The sequence below is a fragment of the Oratosquilla oratoria genome, chromosome 29, assembly GCF_046742065.1.
Source record: "Oratosquilla oratoria isolate Oo_2021 chromosome 29, ASM4674206v1, whole genome shotgun sequence".
NCBI classification, from domain to species: Eukaryota; Metazoa; Arthropoda; class Malacostraca; order Stomatopoda; family Squillidae; genus Oratosquilla; species Oratosquilla oratoria.
This window is the reverse complement of record NC_134805.1, coordinates 31687105-31712104: the sequence shown is the minus strand read 5'-3', so window position 1 is coordinate 31712104 and position 25000 is coordinate 31687105.

Below are 25000 nucleotides of genomic sequence, written 5' to 3'. Positions count from 1 at the left end.
TATATATATATATATATATATATATATATATAAATATATATATATATATATATATATACATACAATATATACATATATACATATATTTATATATATATATACATATATATACATATATGCATATATATACATATATATATAAATATATATACATATATATGCATATATATACATATATATATATATATATATATATACATATATATACATATATATGCATATATATATATATATATATATATATATATACACATTTATATATGTATATATACATACATATATATATATATATATATATACATATATACATATATACACACACACACATATATATATATATATATATATATATATATATATATATATATAAAATGGCAGGAATGTGCTTCTCAAACTGGGATCTATGCACATCCTCCCGAACTCCTGGGGGCCCAAAGAGGTTCACAAATGGAACAATGAATCGACAAATAGTACAATTAAATTCAGTGTTGAAAAGACCTCTAAGTGGTTAGAGAACAGTAATATATAAATATGGAACATGTGAGAAAACAGGCTGAGAGCTCTGGCCTCGACAACTCTATTCTTCTGATGAACTGAGAGCGCCTCGATTAGTAGAGATCCTCTTCAAGACGAAGACCGCCCCTCTGGTAAAACAGCTACTTTGGTGTTCACAGTAATCATGCAACAAAGTGAAAGACAACGCATTGCTGCATGCCAGACCCCCTGATATCCATCCTTCTGAATCCTCTCTCCCCCGAGAGGACTGAGTCCACTTGGCCAGGTTGCGATGCAGCCACCACCATCCTTTTGTTATCAGATGACAGCATCTCAGATAACTGTCCAGGGTGTAAAACTTCACCTTATACTATACAACACATCATGGAAGACTGCATTGTACACAATCATGCACACCAATAACACAATATACATTCTATAAGGAATTTGTGGGTAAATCCAGTTCCGGCCGTGACGTTCCTCAGAGAGACGGGACTGCTCGGCAAGGCAATCTAGGGAACAATAACATCGACAATAACAACAACAATAACCATGCAACAACAACAACAGCAATCCTCTATATTCGGATTCATATTTGGAAATTTCCGATATTCGAAGCAAGTTGTTCCGAAATACAGAAAATTCTGGATACCAGACACAGTTCATAATATTTTGGTACTTTACGGAAAGGCTTTTTTGTTCCGAATTTTAAAGATTACGAATTAAGAAAACTATATTCATCTGTAATGGATCCCAGGGTCCCGTAAACACCACAGGTCACAAATTCCATATTAACTTACGTTCGCAACCACAATCATACCATCATACTATTGGTATGTAAATTAGTTTCCACTTTTGGCAACTCTTCTACCATAAGAGATGTTCACCTTTCCTCGTTCATCTTTGTAATATTCTATGTTCATATCATCACACTAAGACACGCTTGGGATGGGTCCTTTTCAATTTCCCTACTGGGTCTTTTACAAATTGAAGAAAAAAAAAAAAAAAAAATGGACTCGTTTTACCTGGTACTACTCAAGTATTTCCATAATGTATTATTTGTTATTATTACTATTATTATCATTACTATGATTATCATTATTATTATTATTACTATTATTATTTCAAATATAATTTTCATCACTATTATTATCATTATCATCATTATCATTGTAATCATTGTTATTATCATCATTATCATTATTATTCAGTTATCTTATTTACTTACTATTTCATTTCATTTTTTATCTATTTCATTTATTTATCATTTTATTTATTTTATTTATTTACTTATTTATTTACTTTTTGCATGGACTTGGAGAGCGAATGTACCTACTAAATCGACTTCACAAAGAAATCTTGGCCCTCCAATAATCTCGAAAAAAATCAGAAAATATATATATTTTTTCTAACTTCCGACACTCAGTTTCCAGGCACAGGATGAAATTTACTCCTTTTTTCCATCCAGGTGCACCTCAGTACATTCCAGTTCCAGACGCCCTAAGAACATTAGTTCTCTGGCGTACAACAGCACACCCCTTTAGTGCCTTCCTTTTCTAAATGTCGTCAGAAATTACACTTTTATTTTCCGGTAACTACCTCTTCTGTAGCACCTTCTGTTCCAAGTAGCTGCCTGGAACCTCCCAGACTCTTCAACACTCCCCTCAACTCCACCACCACTTGGACACATTCCGCCTCCAGTAAATAACGGCCTGGAAATCTCTTCGCAACAGTCGCTACTTCGACACACGAGGAACATCAAAAGCGGGGAGACACTTTGGGTGCGGGAACCCGGGGGAACATGGGGCTTATTTGTTTAATGAAGAAGTAAGCCCAGACTAGACGCGTGGCGTGGGGCTAGGCAAGCCCTAGAGGCGTGTGGCCACATAAGAAGTACCTACAGCCCAAGAGATCTGACAACATAAGAGATACGTGCTTGTAGCATGAAAACAAGCCCCTTCGAGCGTACAGACGAATGCCTACGACGTATGATGGAATGCTGTGTCAGCATGAAGATGACAGCTTGCTTGATGGAGGCGCCTTCAGCATGAATACTTATGAGGATGGGATGAAAGAAGAGACTGCTAGAAACGTGCGAGTAAAGCAAAGTGACCGTAAAGAGAACACAAATACGTGCGACAGGACTACGAAACCTTGAAATACAGCGCGTGACGCCGAATGTTAAAAATAACATCAGCTTTAAGAAATGATGTCTTACAAAGACAATTACTCGCAACGGCGCTGAGCATGAAGGCCACCGCTTTCGGTGTTGCAAAATGCACGAAGGGAGGCTCTATTCAGAGCAGCGCTGTGAATGAAGCGAGTTCCATTAAAGATCAGGACGTGGCAAACGTCTGTTAAGCATGAATGCAGACATTCACGATGAGCCGCGTGAGAGCATTGTCAACATCCGGGTTGAAGCCTTTCATAAGATTACTTCCGGAGAAAATTGGGGGGGAGGGAGGGAAGGATAGAAGAAGGAAAGAGGGAAAGAAGAGGGGGGGAAGAGAGAAGGGGAGACAATAGGGGAGATTAAGAGACAAACAGACAGAAAGAGAGAAATACACAAATATTTTCAGTAACAGTAAAGAGATATTTCAGTGAGAGATAAGGATGTACGCGGAAAAAACAGATAAATTCGAGAAAAAAGTAGCGCTAGCAACGAACTTAAATCACGTCTGTGTAACTAGACCCAAAAGATGGTAAACAACTACACTAGAAAAGACAAAGGGTAGAGTCTGTAAAGCAAGGTAACAACTTCTGAAAACCTGAAGCAGACAAGAAATACATCTGACCGTAAAAGAGTACATGCTGAAGTGGTCATGTCCTTCCAACAGCGGCAGTACATGCTTGTGCTGCCGAAAAAATCGTGGCCCACTTTGAATAGAAAACATATATCAAAACATTCGTGTATATAGTCACATCAAGTTAAAGTGAGTTGCAATGATGCAGAAGACCTTGTGGTCCAGAACGAGAGAGAGAGAGAGAGAGAGAGAGTCCATGCAATACTTAAGAGTTCTTTCAGCATCGTCATCATCCAAGAACAAGATGACATAGCACTTCATACATGATACGTTTGAAGTTCCACGTTCAATTAAAAAAAAAAAAAAAAAAAAAAAATCCCTTCCTCCGCCTTTCCCCCACACAAAACGCACGTGTGTACCTGGCTCGTGCTTATGTTAGGAAACGTCCATGTACGCATATATGTGTACACATACCCACGTGTGTATCTATGTGCACATATTTGCGTACACACGAAGGTAAGCACAAAGAAGACATGAACGTGTCAGCACATGAAAAACATGTTCGTATAACCTGTGGACGTACGCATGTAAACTTGTGTGCGTATGTGTGTATACACATGAAGGAAAGTCTAGACAGACATGATGGTGTCAACAATAAGAGTCAGTTGGTTATGTGCCCACGATGACTGACGCTCTAAATATGGTATCAGAGTTACATGCAAAAGCGTTTATTATTGGCTCGTGCATGACCATTCCTCCTGGAGTAGTAGTGATGGTGATGACGATTATGATGGTCGTGGTGGTGATGATGGTGGTCATGATGATCGTGGTGGTGATGATGGTGATGATGATTATGGTGGTGATGGTGGTGATGATGGTGGTGATGATGGTGATGGTGATGATGATTGTGGTGGTGGTGATGATGATGGTGATGATGATGGTGGTGATTATGGTGATGGTGATGATGGTGGTGATGGTGATGGTGGTGATTGTGAAGATGGTGATGATGGTGTTGATGATGATGACAATGATGATGATGGTGATGGTGGTGGTGATGGTGGTGGTGGTGGGTGGTAGTGGGGGGTCTTGGTGGTGGTGAGTGGTGATGATGACCGTGGTGGTGATGGTGGTGATGATGGTGATGATGGTGATGGTGGTGATGATGATGGTGGTTGTGATGGTGGTGGTCGTGGTGGAAGATAGTGGGGGTCTTGGTGGTGGTGATGATGATCGTGGTGGTGATGACGGTGATGGTGGTGGTGGTGGTGGTGGTGATGGTGGTGGTCGTGGTGGGTGGTAATGGGGGTCTTGGTGGTGGTGTTGATGATGATGATGATGATCGTAATGGTGATGATGGTGGTGGTCGTGGTGGGTGGTAGTGGGGGTCTTGGTGGTGGTGATGATGATCGTGATGGTGATGATAGTGATGGTAGTGATGATGATTGTGGTGTGATGATGGTGGCGGTCGTGTTGGGTAGGTGGTGGGGTGCAGAGAGCACCTTACCTTTGCAAGAACACTTGCAAAGTGAGCGAGATCTTCTCTTAAAGTCGAAGTGCGCCTGGAAGCGGATGTCCAGAACCCCCAACCGAGTTGGCGAAATGTCCTGGCGAGCGCATTACGTCTCCAGGCGGTGCTCCACGTACTTCAAGCTGACGATTCTATGATTATAGGTCAGCGTTTCCCAACCTTTTCCGACCATAGCACCCCCTGTTGTCATGTCTAAGCGGCCCAGCACCCCTATCTTGTTATTAGAAGGACAAAAGAAAGTGAAGTGTACTGCTTGATGATTTATTTTCTTGATTCCTTAGAACTGAAACAAATTGACAATATTGTTTGTGGGAGAAATAAGAACACCCTAGAAAAATAAAATAGCATGGAAAAAGTCAAATATGCACAACTGGGTAATCAATGATACATATGTCAATGTGATTTTTGTGTGCATCACTTCCCAGCACCTCCTATAATTGATTTCAGCACCCCGAGGAGGTGCTAGCACCCCAGGTTGGGAAACGCTGTTGTGGGCGTACTGAATGGTAGAGAATCACGTTACATTACCCGACCCCCACATCAGTGACAGTATATGGATCCTAAAGTGTATACTATTCATCCCACTAAAAGACTCGTTCTTACTATCCCTACTCTATCAGTAAAACTGTGATATACAGATTACCTCGCAACAGTACTTATTACATAAGAAACGTTTTTATGCCCACTAATATCTATATCATGTAAAAAAAAAAAAAAAAAAAAAAAAAAAAAAAAAAAAAAAAAAAAAAAACAATACACCATTCCACTCCCACTAAGTGTAAGGCGAGAGACCCCTGATAGGGCAGCAAGTTCGCAGTTTTTATGACCGACATTTGGGTCACCTCCCCGCCTGGCCAGGGCTGTCGGGAACCAATGCAAGAAGCACACAGAGGGTCCCGGGAATCGACCTCAGGACCACCTGCCCACGAGTGCGACACGGTATCCACTGGGCTACCGCATGGCCCTATAAATAATTTTTAAAATGCTTTTTAGGTTTTCATCGAGATACGTTGCATATATAGGTGCTTTGATTCCTTCTGTGAATTCACTTATTACAACACAACAGTGTGCTACTTCATATCTATTCCAAAATTCACCACACTAGGACGAAGTGAATAATTGTACAATTTGTTTTAGGGCTCCATTACGTACTGTACAAACGTTCTTGCTGTTGTACACTTAAAAAAAAATAAAACAAACAATTTCCTCAAACTCTCATTCCTTTGATGACCTGCTCACATCCATCCATTTTTTTCTTCTTTTTCTTTTCTACGGTACTTTATCACCTATTGGGTGCTTGCTGGCCGATTGGGTTAGGGCGTCCCTATTTGTAGCGGAGATCAAGGTGACGGCTGTTCGAACTCTGCCACCGGCGACTTGTATCAAGGGCATCGTTCATCAACTTCCACGCTACGCTACAAAGTCCTCAGTAAGGAGCACCGTCCTAGCCTCCTGATAGGGAGAGTTTCGAAACGTTAAACTGAATCATCATCGCTTTATCATCCAATGGGGTCCCATTTACTGGCTCCTCCTCTTGTTTATCATCAAGATATTCCAGTCTTGTCTCTTCTTGTCATCCTCTACACATAATCTTTCAATTTACTTTCATGATTACTCAGTCCATCATGAACTCGTCTGAATATCACCATTTGTTATTCCACGCTCCTTGCGACCTTTACCATAAAGGTCAAGAGACACATGTAATCCTGAAGGGAACAAGGTCAAAGCAAGGTCACTCAAGAGTAATACTGACCTTGGGTCAATGCCCCGCGCAATCTTCACAGATGACGTGACTACCGGCCCCCTTACGACCGCTTCACCTGTTGTGAATTTAGATAGATAGAAGAAGGAGGTGCCAAGATGAGAGGGAGGGAAGAGGGTAGAGGGGGAGTGGAGTATGTAGGGGATGGAATGGGTGGGAGTGGTTTCTATGCCTTTGTCTTTTGGCTACCTCCCGTGTAAGGGGAAAAAAGCCTTTGGTATGTGTATGTATGTATGTATGTATGTATGTATGTATGTATGTATGTATGTGTGTATGTAGAAGAAGATTCTACTCACAGTATTCTAGACTTCCCTAAGAGCATTTCAGCAATATGTCTAAAATTCGTATAGGTTTAATTTCTTTTAGTTTGTCCTTCAGCTTCAATAGATGGCGCAAAAGGTAGTTTGACATTTGAAGATTCGAAAAAAATGAGATTGTAATCGAAGTCGTTTGCAATCAAACGAAATGGCAGCAATTGACAAGAATCGGCATAGTATAAGGCGGCCTTTACTACAAACCCAGGTCAGAGCTTGTGTGTAAAGTGTACGAAGAAATGTATTTATGACATGCATCACCCAATGAAGAGCGTTGTAAGAGGCAACGGAAGAAGCACGGAATGGGAAGGGGAGAGAGTGAGCATATGACAAACCAGATGGTAATATATGAACGATATGGTGCTGTAGAAGGGAACGAAAATACAAGAAGAGAGTGGAAACCTGGAAAGTGATAAGTAACTGGGTTGTTTTAGTCAAAAGGTCGAGTATCAAGCCCCCGTTCCCACCCCTACTCTCTCTCTCTCTCTCTCTCTCTCTCTCTCTCTCTCTCTCTCTCCCTATCTTTAATGTACTTATATATGTATGCTTCCATATATAAACATTAATGATCTAAAACGAAGTACATAAGATATACTACCATGCGGTAATAAATGGCATGAAAGAAACGGAATTTAGTTTTTTGGATGCCGATGTCATTGTTACAGGAGCCTCCCCCACAACAGACATTGGCTCAGTGCCCCTCCCTCCCTCCCTCCCTCGCCGCCGTCGGGACGGACTCCCAGGGAGTAAATAACCCCCCTTCACCCCTCCTCCCACTCCGGCCGTCCGTCACTCTATCCACATCATTTTAAGTCTCGCGAGGAGAAGGAGGAGGAGGAGGAGGGGGAGGAGGAGGAGAGAAAGAGGGAGGGGAGGAGGGAGGAGGAGGAAGAGGGGAAAGAGGAATAGGAAGAGGAGGAAGTGGAGGAGGAGGAGGTGGAGGAGGAGGAGGACCAGGGGGAGGAAGAGGGGAAGAGGAAGAGGAGGTGGAGGGGGAGGAGGAGAAGTGGAGGGAGAGGAGGAGGAAGAGGGAGAGGAGGAGGAAGAGGAAGAGGGGAAGAGGAAGAGGGGAAGAAGAAGAGGGGAAGAGGAAGAGGGGAAGAGGAAGATGAAGAGGAGGAGGAGGAGGAGGAGGAGGAGGAGTTCTTCTATTCGCTCCTTCCCCGACGCGTCCAAAGTTATCGCGCGTGGTGAGGAGGACCCCGGTCCCGCCGTCAGGCCGCCCCCCCCCCAACAAAAAATTAATAATTTTATTATCTTTGTCGCATACATCAATAGGGAAGAGGTTGCCGAGCGCACACACTCGAGGTTAATGAGGGGGACGGCGCAGCCGCTCCCAGGGACCTGGTCGAGCCTCCACGGTGTCAGGCGTGAAATGAAGGAGGGAGGGGGGAGAGGGGGATGGAAGGGGGAGGAGAGGGGGGAGTGTGGAGGAGAGAGAAGTGGTGGAGAGGATAGGGGGAGAAGATGGGAGGAGAGGGGGAGGAGAGGGGGAAGAGAGACGGAGGAGAGGGGGAGGAGAGGGGGAGTGTGGAGAAGAGAGAAGTGGTGGAGAGGAGGAGGGGAGAAGGTGGGAGGAAAGGGGGGAGGTGAGGGGGAGGAAAGGGGGAGGAGAGAGGGAGGAGAGGGGGGAGTGTGGAGGAGAGAGAAGTGGTAGAGAGGACAGAAGATGGAAGGAAAGTGGGGAGGTGAGGGGAGGAGAGGGGGAGGTGAGGGGGAGGAGAGGCGAAGGAGAGGGGGAGGAGAGGAGGAGTGTGGAGGAGACAGAAGTGGTGGAGAGGGGGAGGGGGAGAAGATGGGAGGAAAGGGTGGAGGAGAGGGGGAGAGGGGGAGGAGAGAGGGAGGAAAGAGGTAGGAGAGGGGGGAGTGTGGAGGAGAGAGAAGTGGTGGAGAGGAGGAAAGGGAGAAGATGGGAGGAAGGGGTGGAGGAGAGGGGGGAGGGGGGAGGGAGAGGGGGAGGAGAGAGGGATGAGAGGGGGGAGGAGAGAGGGAGAGGGGGAGGAGAGAGGGAGGCGAGAGGTAGGAGAGGGGGGAGTGTGGAGGAGAGAGAAGTGGTGGAGAGGAGGAAGGGGAGAAGATGGGAGGAAGGGGTGGAGGAGAGGAGGGAGGAGAGAGGGAGAGGGGGAGGAGAGAGGGAGGAGAGGGGGGAGTGTGGAGGAAAGAAACAGAAGTGGTGGAAAGGAGGAGGGGGAGAAGATGGGAGGAAAGGGGAAATGGGAGGAGACAGGAGGGGAGGGAGGAGACGGAAGGGTAAAAGACAGGAGAGGAGGAGAGAGGAAGAGAGGAGGTAGTAAAGGAAGAGATAGGAGAGGAAGAGAAAGGAGGGGAGGAAATCGGAGAGGAGGAGACAGGAAGACAGAAGACAGGAGAGGAAGAGAGTGGAGGGGGAGGGAAGAGGAGAAAAAGGAGGACAGGGGATGAGAAGTAAGGAACAGGGAGAAGAGAGGGGAAGTGGAGGAAAGGGGAAATGAGGTGATGGGAGGTTAGGAAAGGTGAAGGGAGGAGAGGAGAGAAGAGGGGAGGTGAGGAGAAAGGGAAAACAGGGGAAGAGAGGAGAGAGGGAAGAGTATGTTGGTGCAAGGGTGAGGGGATGAAGGGGTGAGTGGGTGATGAGTGGGTGATGAGGGGGTGATGAGGTTGGGTGTGGAAATAAGGAGAAACTGGATTGGGTGGGGGGATATATTATATATATATATATATATATATATATATATATATATATATATTGAATATATATATATATATATAAATATATATATATGTATATATATATATATATATGAATATATATATATATGAATATATACACAAATATATATATATATATATATCTATTTTTTTTTTTTTTTTTTTTTTTTTTTTTTTTTTGACTGAAATGTCACTAGATGGCAGGGAAAGAACAATATGTTCGTCCAAGAATGAAATTCATAGTTTCAGTGCGTCATCCTGGGAAGTGATTCTACTCCAGCCGGCGGACGCTGAAGCATGGCGAAGCTCGTCGTGTGAAGAGATCGACTTGGGGTCAGAGGACTCGGGAGTTCGAGCCAAAGGATCGGAAGAGGGTCCGTCATCTTCATGAGGTGTTTGCGATGTGCAAGACTTCAAGCAAACAAAATTGCAATGCAAAAATCAATACTTAAGTGAAAATAAATAAATAAATAGAATACAGCAACAAAATAAATATATGAATAAAATACAGAAACAAAATAAATATACAAATAAAATACAAAAACAAAATAAATATATAAATAAATATGAATCTATGAAATACGATTGAATAAATAATTTTTTTCACTTTAATAATCTAATTGCATTAAATAAACAGGCAAATAAAACAAATGAATAACATGAACTACAGAAAGAAAAAACATATAAATACAAATATATAAAATATGAATAAATAAATAATCAAATAGATAAATAAACGGTTGAAAAAAATGGACTACAAAAAGAAAAAATATATAAATACAAATATATAAGATACGAATAAATAAATAATCAAACGCTTAAATAAATAAATGGTTGAAAAAAAATCACCTGCAAACGATTGTCTAGAACACTCATTCTTTGTTTTTGAATAATGGGGCTGCTTTGTTACGAGGCCGATCATTTTAATCGAACCTACTAACGCGTTTACCCAAATTTTAAGCGGAATTCTTTCCAAGCAGATCTCTTCCTAAAGCACTACCGGTGACGTCATGCTTTTTCCAAAGTATGATTTATTTTGTGATTGTCTATGCTAATGATATATAACAGCATCAGTTTAGATTACATTACGTTTGATTAGGTCAGGTTAAGTTAAGTTGATTTAAGTTATGTTGATTTAGGTTGTTAGGTTAATTTATGTTTAGTTAGGTTAGGTTAGGTTAATTTAGGTTAAGTTAGGTTTGGTTACATTGAGTTAAGTTAGGTTAGTTTAGGTTAAGTTAGGTCAGGTTAGGTAAGGTTAGGTGAGGTTTAGTCAATTCAGGTTAGATTAGGTTAAGTTAGGTCAAGCCAGGGGAAGTCAGGTTTGAAAACAGGACAAAGCGATCCAAAATCGTAGAAAGGACCGGCTGGGAAACAACTCTCTTCTTGCAAGTCGGTGTCTGCTGGACGTTCGTTCCCCGCCCTGGAGGCAGCGCGGGTCGGCAGCTTCCAATTCCGGGGACTCATTTGTCTAGTCGAACGACTTCATTACGAACAAGAGCGAGATCGTCAGATAAGACACTCTGTGGGCGGTCAGGAGGAGACGGGCGGTGCCCGTCTATAGACAGGAGGTCCTCTGAGACAGAAGCCCATATATAGACAGGAGGTCCTCTGAGACAGAAGCCCATATATAGACAGAGTGCGTAGAAGAGACGGGAGGACGGAAACATACGTTTTGCTCGGTGAGACTAGTGGTCAACCACAGCCAATGACAGATGACACATATCATACCTGGCTACCATCACCCCAACCTCTGCACCACCACCACGGAGCAAGGTGCGTCACCACAATCCCATCAAGCCGATCAGAGCACACACCGACCGGTATAAGAAGAGCCCCATACCGACATTTGTGGAGTTAATCAACGACAAGAAATAACAATGTTGAACAAAACGGCTATTCCTTAGCTTACAGTTTTTGTTTTTTATGCTTGTAACATCTTTACAAAGTTGTATTTTATAGTTTTATGATTCTGTAGGCTGTATATTTTCAGCAGTAATGCTACTATACCCAATAAACCGTATAATAATAATAACAATATTATTACTATTATTATTATTATCATATTTAAGTAAACGCGTTTATTGAAGGTTCGGTTAAAATGATCAGCCTCGTACTTTGCGGCTCGAAGCAAAACAGTCCCATCATTCAAAAATAAAGAATTAGTGCTCTAGAGAATCGTCTGACGATCATAAGTGAGCCATGAACGATCATCGTTGAGCGATAATCGCACCAAACAAAACGTACCTTTAGATGTTTTTTCTCTCTGCCTGCAAACGATGATTCTATTCAGTTGAGCAGAGAAGCTTCAGTCACGTGTGGGTTAAGCTCATCTCGATTAACCTCGGAAATTCTATTGTCATAAGAGGCCTTCGAGATACCATCAAGGTGACGTTTTGATACAAGATCAACATGAACACCAGTGTGGTACCAGAAGCATTTGAAGAATCAGGTGGCACAGCCAGAAAGAGGAAGACTCTTCGGGGTCATTGCGACCTTTTGGAAACCTCCGTTAAAAAAAAAAAAAAAAAAAAAAAAAGAAGAAGAAGAAGAAGAAGAAGACAAACCATCGACGCCGCCTCTCGCCGCCCTCCTCTGACACCTCGCAGAAGGAGAATCTACCCCGAGGCGCGCCCCCGGCTCCGTACTTTGCTTGTGACAAAGCCCGCTGTTATCACGACCATTCTTCTTGTGACAGAATGAGAACTCCCTTGGCGCCTGAGGCTCGTACCTTGCGTACCGACTTTTCGCCATGCGCCGTCCACGACACGACGTCGTGTTCTCAAATAACCATGGGTGTCTGTGGCCATTATCACACGCCATGACCACGTCCACGTGTGAAAAGGTCCATAGACACCCATGGTTATTTGAGAGCACGACGTCGTATCGTGGACGGCGCACGGCGAAGAGTCGATACGTGTGAAGCAAGACTTAGATCACTACCACATAGCAACAGCATTATTTTTCAACCCGGGTTTTCTAAATCTGAATAAAATCGCCTGGCGGCAGCTAAGATAAACTAGTCAAAAGCTGTAGTGAGTTTCGGATGAGTTTCTCTGTTGCACACAATAAACTAACGTTGCTCAACAGGGCTAGTCATGCATTATATACTCTTGTGTAATGATCTCTCAACTCGACCACATTACAGATAGACATATGTTTGCGTTCGCGCGCGCGCGCGCGTGTGCTTACACATGCGTGTGCATATGCGTGTTTATGTGTGTGTGTGCTTGTGAGTGCGTGTGCACATACGTGTTTGTGTGTGTGTGTGTGTGTGTGTGTGTGTGTGTGTGTGTGTGTGTGTGTGTGTGTGTGTGTGTGTGTGTGTGTGTGTGTACCTAATTGTATTTACCTAATTGTAGTATACAGGAAAGGAGCAACGTTCCTTTGTGTGTGTGTGTGTGTGTGTGTGTGTGTGTGTGTGTGTGTGTGTGTGTGTGTGTGTGTGTGTGTGTGTGTGTGTGTGTATGTGTGTGTGTGTGTGTTTGCACGTGCGTGTACGTGCGCGCACATGCATGTATATGTGTGTGCGCGCCTGAGTTCGCAAATCCCATGAAAAAATGTCTGGAACTAATATGATAACAAATATTCCCATAACATCAACAGCAGGGGGTAATACCACACTTAGACACAAACGAATCATAAACATATTAATTTCACCTCCAAAGATATTTAAGCCTCGCAGGTAAATCAAGGAGAAATGCATTTGGTGCCAGAGAAACTTCGCAAGACTCGAGGGAAATTTTCGAAGAAGATTATTTGGATCGCAAAGTGCGAGCTCCAACTAACATGAACGACATTATACGAAAAGAGGAAGAAAATAAGGAATCAAGAAGAGGAGATGGAGGCTGAGAAAGAGGATAAGGAAGATTAAGAAGAAGAAGAGTAGGAGGGGGAGGAGGAAGAGGAAAAAGAGTAGGAGGAGGAGTATGAGGAGGAGGAGGAGGAGGACGAGGAGGAGGAGGAGGAGTAGGAGGAGTAGAAATAGGAGGACAAGTAAGCGGAAGAGGAGAAGCAAGAAGAGTAAGAAGACCACGACAAGGCAGACCAGAAAACAAGTAAATGGAGGATAAGAAATGAAAGAAAAAAAAAAGAGTGAGAGACAGAAAATGAAAACGAAGAAAAGAGCTAATTTGTGAATGGACAGGAACAGAACAGAAAATGAAAAACCAGAACAAGAGGAGCGTAGAGAGAGAGAGAGAAAAAAAAAAGAGGAAAAAAAAAGGAGCAAAAAAAAAAAAAAAAAAAAAAAGGAAGAAGAAGGGAGGGAGCGACGAGACACGAAGAAGACGAGGATGATGAAGCCCCCTCGGAATGACGTGGGCCCAAAGGTGTGAAGTGGAAGCAGAAGCTGCGATCACTCCACGCCAGGCGGAGTGGCACTTATAAATGGTAATTACTCCACACCACCTTTGCCTGCCCGTCCCACTGACGAAGTCCCGCATCCCCCTCCCTCCCTCACTCCTCTCTCTCCCTCCCTCTTTTCCCTCCCTCCCTCCATCTCTACCCTGCCTCTCCTCTCTTTCCTGCCTTCCTCTGCTCTCCTCCGTCTCTTCCTCTCTCCCCTGCCTTCCTCTCCTTCCTTTTCTCCCCTGCCTTCCTCTCCTCTCCTCTCCTTCTCTCTCTTTCCTGCCTTCTTCTGCTCTCTTCTCCTTCCCTACCTCACCTCCCTTCCTCTCCTCTCCTCCCCTCTCTCCACTGCCTTCCTCTCCTCTCCTCTCTTTCCCTCCCTCCCCTGCCTTCATATCCTCTCCTCTCCTTCCCTCTCTCCCTTCCCTTCCTCTCCTCTCCTTTCCTCTCCTTCCTTCTCTTCCCTGCCTTTCTCTCCTCTCCTCTCCTTCCCTCTCCCTGCCCTTCCTCTCCTCTCCTTTCCTCTCCTTCCCTCTCTCCTCTGCCTTTCTCTCCTCTCCTCTCCTTCCCTCTCTCCCCGCCCTTCCTCTCCTCTCCTTCCCTCTCTCCCCTGCCTTTCTCTCCTCTCCTCCGTCCCTTCCTCTCTCCCCTGCCTTCCTCTCCTCTCCTTCACTCTCCCGCCTTCCTCTCCTCTCCTCTTCTCTCCTTCCCTCTCTCCACTGCCTTCCTCTCCTCTCCTCTCTTTCCCTCTCTCCCCTGCCTTCATATCCTCTCCTCTCCTTCCCTCTTTCCCCTCCCTTCCTCTCTCCCCTGCCTTCCTCTCTTCTCCTGCCCTTCCCTGCCTTCCTCTCCTCTCCTCTCCCTCCCTCTATCCCCTGCCTTCTCCTCCTCTCCTCCCCTCTCTCCCCTGCCTTTATCTTCTTTCCTTCTCTCTTCCTTTCCTGCCTTTTTCCTTTTCATCCCTCCCTCCCTCTCTCCCCTGCCTTCCTACCTCTTTTCCCTCCCTGCCTTCCTACCTCTCTTCCCTCCCTACCTTCCTGCCTCCTCTCTCCTCTCTCTCTCTTCCTTCTAGTGACTCCTTCCTACCTCCCTCTCTATCCTCTCTCCTCTCTCTCTCTCTCTCTCTCTCTCTCTCTCTCTCTTTCTCTCCCTGCTCTCCCCCCGGCAATCTCTTAATTTCCTTCCACTTCAGCGTCTGCCCGTATACATCTTTCATTTCAAGGCCAGCGCACTTTTTACGTTAATTAAAAATAAAATATAAAATAATGAAATAGAATAAAACGAATCCTGTTTGCTCCCGTGGCCTCGTTAAATGACGAATAAAATCACCTGGCGGGGAAAAAGTACCACGACGTAAGGAAGGATCTCATCAAAACGAACTTTCGGGAACTGGATTATAAAAATAGGATTGGATGATTTTTGATAAGGTTAAATCCTTTTCAATGGGATTTGATCCCTATAAATGGGGTTAAATTCCATTTAAGGGATCCGAATTCTCCAAGAAGAATCCAACCACATCAAGAGGGATCCAGTCCCTTTAAAAGGGATCCAATCCTTTAAATAGGATCCAAACCCCTTAAATTCCTTCAGATTGGTGTTCACATAGCACATCAAATCCGAGCATCTATTTTCGAAAAGAACGACCCTCGTTCTTCTACTCGACCTGACTGATGTTCGCATTAGGATGCGAAATATACTAATTCAAAGTTACTTTTCTCACATATATACAACAATTATGGTCAAGGAGGAAGCTCCATTATTCTGATATCAACTTCATATATCAGCATTACACTTAACGCTAATTTGTTATCGCGGCGGCAATTTCGAACGCGATTTAAACGAGATAAAATATCTGCTTTCGGCTATATGGCTTCGGGCGATTCTAACGTGTCTCAGTAAAGAAAATATCGATTATACTTTATGTATATATGTGTATATATATACATATATATATATATACAGTATATATATATATATATATATATATATACTGTATATATATGTGCATATACATATGTATGTATACAGTATGTGTGTATATATATATATATATATATATATATATATATAAATGTATATATACATATATACATATATATATATCCATCAGTTTGTTCAGTGTGGTTAGGCTTATGGGATGGTTTTAATTGAGAAGATTAGGAGAGGAACAGAGGGAGCAATTGGTGAGGAACAGTGTGGGCTTAGGAGAGGTAAGGGTTGCGTGGATCAGATGTTTGTGATAAGGCAGATATGTGAGAAAGATTTAGGAAATGTAAGGATTTTTTTGGGACCATTATATATATATATATATATAATATATATGATATATACATATATATATATATATACATATATACATATATATTATATACATATCTTATATATATACTGTATATATATATACATATATATATACATATATATATATATGTATATATATACATATATATATATACACATATATATATATATATATATATATATATATATATGTATGTATATATATTTTCCTGTTTAACTCGAAACCAGAAAACGTGGCTGGGATGCCCCTCTGTTTCTGAACGCCTCGTATTAACTAGTAAAGTCTGCAGAAACTGCAATTCAGTTGTCAGCGTGACAAACACGACTAAAAAGAAATAATAAAAAACGCGACAAGATGTGTGTGATAGCTCCAATTTCTTAATTTGTTTCTCTTTTTATTAAAGGGGAAAATATTTTTGACAAATGATGCTGACAAATGTTCGCATCTGGTCGAGGTGACCCTTGCCGTGGCATTAATAAATGAGTTAAGGTAGAAAAAAAGGCACAACTGACAGAACTAGTGGCTTAAGAAAAAAGGAGAGGGAAAAAAAAAGTGGGTAGCTGGGAGGCAAATAGGGGTTTGGCATATTACTGTGGATCACCGAAGCTTGTCTCCCAACACTGCGTGAAAAAAGAGTAAAATAAATAACATCCAATATATATATATATATATATATATATATATATATATCTATATATCTATATATATATATATATATTATATATATATGTATATATATATATATATATATATATATATATGTATATATATACATATATATGTATATATATAATAAAAATAATATATAAATGAATGAATTACACACAAATGAAAATAATAAATGAGAAAATGAGATCAATAAATGTAAAAAAAAAAAAAAAAAAAAAAAAAAAAAAAAAAAAATCACCAATAACTACAATTTCACTTCAGGCATCTTGTAAGCCAATAGGGAGTGTGTACACTTGCGTAACTTTACCGCCCTTTTCTATATATATTATTCTCTATTCAGCCTTCAGGCATTATCACACTGGGCTATTTTTCCTTCGACTGTTGGAGCAGACATGCAGTCCGCAACTTTCGGTAAAGAATTTGAGAATCTATCTATTTCTATTAACAAAATAAAACAGTTTTCCAAAGTGATTTTACTGCGGAAAAAAACAAAAAAATCTGGAGGTGGGCGGTATCACCGATTAATTGGAGGTTGGAGAAACATAGCCAAATGTGATAACCGCTTTGGACACACCCTCTCCTTCACCTTCTTGACAAATTCACGGCAACCTCAGTTTGGGAAGTCTTCTCGTTATCGGTCAGGCTATCCTTTCTCTAGCAAATTACTCATTCTCCTTCATCACAGACTCTCTGAATCGCTCAGTCACTGTGTATTTACTGTAGTGTACAGGAAAGGATAACGCTCGTGGGGTCCAGTTTCTTCCGCTCCAATTATCACACCTGGTTGCAAATTGTATTTATCTAATTGTAGTATACAAGGAATATATATATATGTGTGTGTGTGTGTGTGTGTGTGTGTGTGTGTGTGTGTGTGTGTGTGTGTGTGTGTGTGTGTGTGTGTGTGTGTGTGTGTGTGTGTGATTCACCATGGTCTTGGATCACGTGTTAGACACATAATCGACAGCTATTTCCCTCCCGGAAGAGAGCTCAGAGCTTGTGTGTGTGTGTGTGTGTGTGTGTGTGTGTGTGTGTGTGTGTGTGTGTGTGTGTGTGTGTGTGTGTGTGTGTGTGTGTGTGTGTGATTCACCATGGTCTTGGATCACGTGTTGGACACATGATCGACAGCTATTTCCCTCCCGGAAGAGAGCTCAGAGCTTGTGTGTGTGTGTGTGTGTGTGTGTGTGTGTGTGTGTGTGTGTGTGTGTGTGTGTGTGTGTGTGTGTGTGTGTGTGTGTGTGTGTGTGTGTGTGTGTGTGTGCGTGCGCGCACGTGGGTTCATGCCCATAAACACCCAAACACTACTTACATAATTAATCATTACATGTACAAAAGAAATACCAAATGTAACCTACCTATTCCATTTAACCCACACATTAATCCCCACGAACAAAGACATACGTTTCCACTTGAAACACATAATAAACAATTCATTTCTCACATTGTCTCAATCTGATTCAATTACCTTCGACCATTTAACGACAGAAGAATAGTAAGGGTTTCGAAGTGTTTCGTTCGATTTTGTTCCTGAAGTTTGATCCTCTTCCTCGGCACCTGGTCGAGGATGTGATGCATCACACTAGATCACCGATATCTGCCTTGCATACCAAATAACCTTATCCTCTCGAAGATGAGCTGAAAGCTTTCATCACAAGAAGGTGGTCTATCATACCGAAAAGCTTACATGTCGTATCGAAAGTCCACAAGACTTTGATTAAAAATTTAGCATGATGTTCTCATCCTAAACACCAAATTGGAAGCCTTTCAGCCACGCCGTAAAATGAAGAGGTAAACAATTAAACTGTGACATAAATTCCGTGCGCTAATTTGCTGGCTGGGGGGAGGGTACGGGGCAATAAACCAGTCCTCTCTTCATGATCATGAGAACGTGTTTTATTTTATTTTTTCTCTCTCTCTCTCTCTCTCTCTTTTTCTAACCTGCATGGACACAAAATGCTAGTGGGTCTCTATATAGATACGTATGTACATGTGTATCTATGAAATGTATACAAGTATATGCATATTATATATATATATATATATATATATGTATATATATATATATATATGTATATATATATATATATATATATATAATGGCCAGAATGTATGTTGATTGATGGCTTCCAGTCGATTTCGACAAAGGAGTTGATGAAGTATAAGGAGTTTTCTATGTATGTCTTTTTTATTTCATCTATGTATGTATGTATGTATGTATGTATGTATGTATGTATGTATGTATGTACGTATGTATGTATGCATGCATGTATGTAGGCAGGTATGTATGTCTGTCTGTCTGTATGTATGGATGGATGTATGGGTGTATGTATGTATGTATATATGTATGTAGGCAGGTAGGTATGTCTGTATGTCTGTCTGTCTGTATGTATGTATGTATTTCATGTATGTATGTGTGTATGTATGTGTGCTTGTATGTATGTACGTACGTTTTTACTAAACCAACAAGCAGCTTATACTTTTATAATACAAGAGGGCATCCCGCAACTAAACATATCAATGAATTACCCGTACTGTGTTTATTACTTACAGAAGAGAGCAATATATCTACAAAGATACACCGGTGATACCCAAGTTCACCTGTAACCCTCATCCATGTATTGATCTCATCTTTTCCTCCTCGATAACTATCTCCATTCAGGTTAATCCGCAATTAATGGATTCTATAATGTGAGAGCGAGTAATTACCTCTGGCGAGGAATATCGCCCCAAGTTAAAAAATTATCTAGCAAATGAAACACAAAACACCTTATTATGCAATTAATTCTGATGAATTGACTTTTTAAAATCATTATACTTGTTCTTCTGCTGAACTCTAAATCAAAGCTAACGCCAATAAACAAGCGCAACGTCTTCATAAATATATGAATACATGTGGGTATAGTTTCGTGTGGGTATGCGTGTTGAGGCGTGTGCTACAAGATTCTCGAGCGCACAAAACGTGTCTGTGTAAGATGGAGTGTGGTTGTACTATTGGGGGACATTCGATCTCAGCCATGACATATGAGCTATGCAAATATATATCTGCTTGGTGCACATTTAACATATTTCTCTATTGTCGCACGGTTCTCCTGAATAAAACGCTCGGTGAAATTAAGACTACATACTGTGTCGTGCAAACTGACGTCAGAGAATAGCTAAGACAAGTTCCAGCCATTGCTTTTGTACGCTCTACATAGTACAATGGTAGTGTCCTTGCCTTGAGAAAACCAGTCACACAGCCAAAGGTTCAAGTCCTAGTGGCTGAGCTAGTAAATATATTCCTCTTTATAGTACTTCTTTTATAAGTGATATTCCCAAACGAAATTGAATTAACTTAAGAGCAAAGGAGATTGTTCTTACATAGTACTCGTATACGTATATGGTGGATCAGGTTTGGCTGTCCAAATTGGTACATGACCATAGCGGGTGGGCATTTGGCAACACAAGCACGTTGTTTACACCAAGTGCAGCGAGTACACATGAGTGATTGTAGCTACGATAGGGTTACCTAATTGTATGTGCATTTGCAAGTACCCTAGTCTTTTATTGGTACTGTGTTAGCAAGCATGAGTATCTGAGTGGAGGTTCATAAATGACAAAAACGGAATTGTGTTTGTGCCTCAATGAGTGGAGGTTCATAAATTACAAAAACGGAATTGTGTTTGTGCCTCAATACTTAAGTGTGATGAAACCTTTTTGCTGACATATATTTAAATATTTTATTCAGGTGAGAGGAAGACTCAAGGAAAAACGAATTTTTGGTCAATCAATGGCAAATCTTGAGACGACTGTGCCTCCAAAATGGACATAATCATCTCACGTTAAAAAAAAATCCGAAGAAGGCTCTATCGAAGTGATGATGATAAGGATAATGCTGGACCCTTCCAGCCACCTTGACCATGAGACCTTACAGATGGCACAACGGTGAACCAGCTGGCAAACTATCCTTTCACAAAAAAAAGAAAAAAAAAGTTGACAACGGGGAGCTTGTATCCACAAGTGATCTCATGTCCCACAAGAGGCTGAACAATACGGCCACAGTTGTCAAAACTATCCTTAAGTGAGGAATCAATGCAGACTTCAAGTCAATCCGGATTTGGCAAAACCTCTTCGCAGATGGCGCCCTCGCGAAGATCGACCCTGAGCAAGGAGAACAGCTGGCAAGTGGCTGCCGGGGGAACTTGGGAACTGGTTCGGCTTGTGGGCGTCAAAGGAATCCTTCAGACATATCATTCATTGGAAGGGAAATATAAACAAAAAAGGAAGTCTATGATGACAAAAAGGTTGACGAAAACCAACGTGAATGAGAAAACACTTAAAACCGCATTCACAATCCTCCGTAAGGGCTACTGATTGCTTAAGATGTCAGCAGTCAATATTTCTTTGGGGGTGGGGGGTGGGGGGGTGTCTTTGATGTTACCCCTACGGACCAGTCACGCAGCATTCTTTTGTGATTACGACTGTTCTGCACGCAGGGAAGGCTGTTGATCACCCTTAGCTCCTGCTCTCTCTCTCTTTCTCTCTCTCTCTCTCTCTCTCTCTCTCTCTCTCTCTCTCTCTCTCTCTCTCCCTTCTACTCTCCTCCTTAAATATCTCCTTCACCTCTGTGACTCTCATCTCCTGGGCGCCAGATTTTCCTCAAGGACAGAATCACTGGTTACCGCCGACGGAATACAATTGAATTACATTTATGAGAAAACATGGATAAAAGAGTTCTTACGGTTTAGAACAAAGGGGGATAGGAAGAGAGGGAGAGGGACGGGGAAAGAGAGAGAGACAGAGAGAGAGCGAGAAGGAGAGAGAGGGAGGGAGAGAGAGAGAGAGAGAGAGAGAGAGAGAGAGAGAGAGAGAGAGAGAGAGAGAGAGAGAGAGAGAGAGAGAGAGAGAGAGAGAGAGAGAGAGAGAGAGAGGGGGGGGGAGGGGGAAAATGAGAGAAAGGAAGGGGAGGAGAGAAAGGAAGGGGAGGAGAGAAAGGGAGGAGAGGAGAGGAGAGAAAGAGAGGAGAGGAGACGGGAGGAGAAAAGACGAGAGGAGAGGAGAAGGGAAGAGAGAGAGAGATAGAGAGAAAGAGACAAAGAGAAAGAGACAGACACAGAGACAGAGACTAAGGTAGAGAGACAAAGAGAGACAAAGAGAGAAAAGGGGGCAAAGAGAGAAAGAGGTAAAGAGAGAGCGAGAGAGACTGAGAGAGGGGAAGATAGGGAAACAGAGGCAGAGAGAAATAGAGAGAGAGAGAGAGAGAGAGAGAGAGAGAGAGAGAGAGAGAGAGAGAGAGAGAGAGAGAGAGAGAGAGAGAGAGAGAGAGAGAGAGAGAAACCCTTCCCTCGTAGGTAAACACAGAAGAAAATAAAGTGACACAATGACATCATTCAGGTGTTTATCCAAAAAGAATCTTTGAACTTAAAACTGTAGTGCACGCAAGTGTCTATTTTGTTCACTGACTAAACAGTGTGGCAAATTGTTTTTATCAACTTCTAGATAAAATCTGCATCCTGACATCTCAAGGCCATTGTTTCTCGTCCGGTTGAAATTTAGTGTTAAAAGATTCTCAAATCTGATTTTATCTGTTCCCTTTAAAATCTTGCAGACCTCTATCAAGTCCCTCCCCGAGTCTCCACTTCTTTATGGAAAACAGGTTCAAACATTTTACGAGAAGAGTTAGGTATGAATGCATAGGGGGTAGTAGGGAAGGCTGTAGTGAATCAGCGATGGGGAATTGGTGAGGTGACATACATCTTGGGCCAAGATCACATTTGGAGATGAAAGTGTTTAGTAGAGGAAGAAGGATAGAGATGGGTTAAAGCATATCAGATGGACAAATTTTGATTTAAGAAGGAAATGGACAAGAACTGGTTTACTAATAGAGTGGTTAACGAATGGAATAGTAGACTTGTATTGAGCGCTGAAACTATCGGTTGTTTTAAGAGAAGGTTAGATAACTATGGATTGGGATGACAGGTGGTAATGGACATGGAACTGCCTAGTGCAGGGGTTAAGGTTTCTTGCAATCTCATTAATTCATATGTTCTTTTGACATGAAATGTGCACAGGAAACATGTAGAGATGTGACAAATGGAGGGAAAGGGAAAGAAAACCAAATTGATGGTCTGGAACAAGAGGGAGCGAGTCAAACTACGCAGAAGGATGGAAGCAAAATGTGAAGCCAGGGAAATGTACTTAAGAAAAGAGGTGAAGAACAGACGGAGGTGGAAAACAAAATGACAATAGAAGTTAAGAAATGGGAAATAAAAAAGTGCAATGACGAAAACTAGTAATGGTTAAATTAAAAAGGAGAGGGTATATATGTGAGAATGGGGGAGAGAAATCAAAATTGAAATAACAAAATCTGACAACAAAACAGAGTGGAGGGTCTGTCCACAAAGCAATAAAAAAAAAGGATTAGCTACAGTGATGATAAGACAAAGCAGTTTGTCCTTCAGTGAGTTTCAACCTCCACAACCACCACCACCACCACCACCACCACCACCACCACCACAAAAAAAATCTTTCAAAAATAGAACTAAATAAACAAAATTTTTCCTACCAGCCATAAACACTAGAGCATATACAACTGTAGGCATTTTATTACATATACCGCCTGTGGTGGGGGGTAAGACAACGCCACCGTGTTCCCATGCGTAACGTAGAAGACCACTACACAGGACAGAGCAAGAGAACTGGGAATCCTCCTCTCTGTGTATCGAAAATAAATTAATTGTTGCAAATACTGATTTTAAGAAGAAATATGTACATAAGTATGCACCAGGCAGAGGTTAATGTGAGGTGTGTCAAGAGATCATTGATGGATTATGCAATGGTGTCCAAGAGGGTGACTGGAAGAGTTCTGGAGGTTAAGGGAAGAAAGCTGTGATCACTACATAATGTAAGAAAGAATAAAAGGGGAAGTAAGGAGGAGAAACAAGCAAAGAGAGGGAGGCAGACTGGTGCTGAAAGTGAGATGAGTGAGGAAGGAAAGCGAATACCAATCGTAACCGAGAGATGTATGGAATGTAGTGACAGGGAGGGGAGAATAGGGAGCCTCGGCAAGGTGTATAGCCGTGTGTTGATTGAAGGGTTTAGGAGGGGAGCAGAGTAACAGGGAAAGACCAACGTGAGTTCAGTAAAGGAAGCAGGTACGTAGGCCAAGTTTTTGTGGTACGATAGGTATGCGAGTAGTATTTCGCAAAACGGATGGATGTTTGTTGAGCTTTCATGGATTTGGAGAAGGCGTATGACTGAGCTGACAGAGAAGCTTTATGGAGAAGTGCTACACTATATGGAACACTGGGGAGTCTGTTGAATGCTAAAGTGGATGAGGAAGTGGGGCACCATACGGTGAAGCAGTCAGGGGTAAACGAGTTCAGACTGGCGAACCCTGATGTGGAACATCTGTGCCTCACTGCATCACTTTTGACCTGAGCAGTGTGGCGAGGGATAAGGTGACCTTCAGTCCACAGGTGCTGAGATGGGAAGGTGTGACTACGTGTGTTTTATTGATGGTGAAGGTGTGTGCTTTGATTCAGCCATCCCATCCCTATTATAAGGAAAGTAAAACCTTGTATATATATATATATATATATATATATATATATATATATATATATATATATATATACATATTTATATATACATATTTATACATACATATGTATACATACATATATATATACAAACATATTTATGCATATATATACATATATATATATATATATATATATATACATACATATATACATACATACATATATATACATATATATATTACATACATACATATAACATATATTATACATATATATATATATATATATATATATATACACACATACACACACACACACACACACACACACACACACATATATATATATACTCCCCATATGATCCCACCATTGTTCATAACAATAAATGGAATCAATGTCAATCACAAAACCTGATATTGTTTTAAAAGGTGTAAATACAAGAACAAACAAGACCATTATCCCTCATCAAGGTGTAAGATTTTTTTCCTATTAACTATATTACCATTACAAGAGTAAATCCCGTGACCACACCTACCACTTGTCCCTGAACTATCTTCGCTCATTAGCCTGTTGTTCTTCAGTTCCTCTTGTCCCTCCTCCCTTGCCTGTGGGGATAATCCCATAAGAG